The sequence below is a fragment of the Chiloscyllium plagiosum genome, unplaced genomic scaffold (assembly GCF_037043375.1).
Source record: "Chiloscyllium plagiosum isolate Xiang-an unplaced genomic scaffold, Cpla_swu_hap1 HiC_scaffold_27, whole genome shotgun sequence".
Lineage (NCBI taxonomy): Eukaryota > Metazoa > Chordata > Chondrichthyes > Orectolobiformes > Hemiscylliidae > Chiloscyllium > Chiloscyllium plagiosum.
The window spans coordinates 923,162-924,788 of NW_028270165.1; the positions used below are offsets into that span (position 1 = coordinate 923,162).

Here is a 1,627-nt window from a genome sequence, read left to right on the forward strand (position 1 = left end):
GATAACTTCACATTGCGGCAGTGCACTTGCCATGTGTTTGCCAATTGAGACACAGACCTGGACCAACTTCGGGAAGAGGCAAAACACTGAGTTCTGAACAAAAACCGTAACACACTCAAAACGTCGGCTCTGTTTACCTTTCCACAGATGCAGCTCGACCCGTTGGCTTTCTGTAGTATTCGTTGTGTTTGAACTGATAGAAGACAATGGTAATTCTGGGCGGGTCAGGTTGAATTATGAATTGAATAGTAGCTTCCTCAACGAGACTGTGGTAGTGATACTCGGACCTGTCTCTGTGGCGCAATTGGTCAGCGCGTTCGGCTGTTAACCGGAAGGTTGGTGGTTCGAGACCACCCAGAGACGGAGCGTTTGCTGCCCACGCTCCTACCGCTTTCTTGGCTGCAAAGATGCGCGTTTTTAATGGTGTCAGGAAAATGTTTCCCAAACGGTAATCTTTTCCACTGAGGAAGCACAAAGCGGTTTCTGAATTGATTGAATTTCTAACGTAAAGGACTGTGGATGCTGAGAGTCCGAGACAGAAAGCGAAACTGATGGAGCAACTCAGTAGGTTTGGCTGTACTTGGATGAGGAAAAATAAAGTTCTGAAATGTTGTCTCTGATTCTCTTTCTACAGATGCTGCCTGACCTGGTGAGTTGCTCCTGCAATTTCTGGTTTTGTTTTTAACTGAAGGTCCATTTCATCTTTCGGGATGAAACACCCAGAATCGCCATTTGCAGATATTTAACTCTTTCGAAACCTGTGAAGTGATTGGATTCAAACAAGCTCTGCAATGATTCACTCTTTCTCAGCTCCACAGGCAGAGAGACCTGGGAAATGAAGCTGTCAGTGTGGTTCTGTATTGGTGGGCCGAGTGGTGAATGCGATGGACATGAAATCCATTGCGGGTTCCCCACGCAGGTGTGAACCCTGCCGGCTAAAGTTGAGAACTGTCGTCAAAAGGAAAGGGAGATTGCTCCACGGCTTTTTTAAAGATGCAAATCAGTGGAGGGGTTGAAATATTTCAATCACATTGGGACTGGTCGGGAATCTGCAACCCACTGCCTGTCATGGTGGAACAAGCAGATACCCACAGAGCTGCTTTTGAGGATATGAGCCAAGTGTTTGGAAATGAGACGAGAACAGTGAGGGGCGTGAAGTCGTGGTCGAAATGAAGCAGGCACCTGAGGACAAAGGTGTTTTATTTGCCAGTGAAAGACACTGCTTCACAAAGTTGGGTCGATGGAAGGGAAGCAGTGACGGTGACTATCTTTGGCTGTTCACATTGTGAATGTTCCCATTGCTGCGCATGTCCGTGTTAACGTCAGAACTCTGCAGCATGGCGGCGTCAGGTACGCACAGTGCCAGGGGCGCAATGGATGACGCATCTGACTCCACCGACCTGTTTGAAATGCAGCTCACAGCTTCTTCACACACCCCAATTAATCTTTCTCATTGTCCTGACGCCGACATAAGGTTTGAATTCCTGATCTGCAGGAACGAGACTCTTTTCACTGTTTCCCGTCAGTAAATGGCCCTGAGAACATCAGAGTCCCGTCACAGCGCTGTCAGATGAGGGGAAGCTGAAAGAGCCCCACACGCTGCTCATGGACACATTTCACTTTCCCC

General features: G+C 48.1%; 1 non-coding gene across 1 annotated transcript; it reads left to right on the forward strand.

The window, feature by feature from the left end:
- Nucleotides 1-289: 289 nt before the first annotated feature.
- Nucleotides 290-363, forward strand: trnan-guu (transfer RNA asparagine (anticodon GUU)). The gene has a single exon. It is a non-coding gene; the product is annotated as a tRNA-Asn (tRNA).
- Nucleotides 364-1,627: the final 1,264 nt, after the last annotated feature.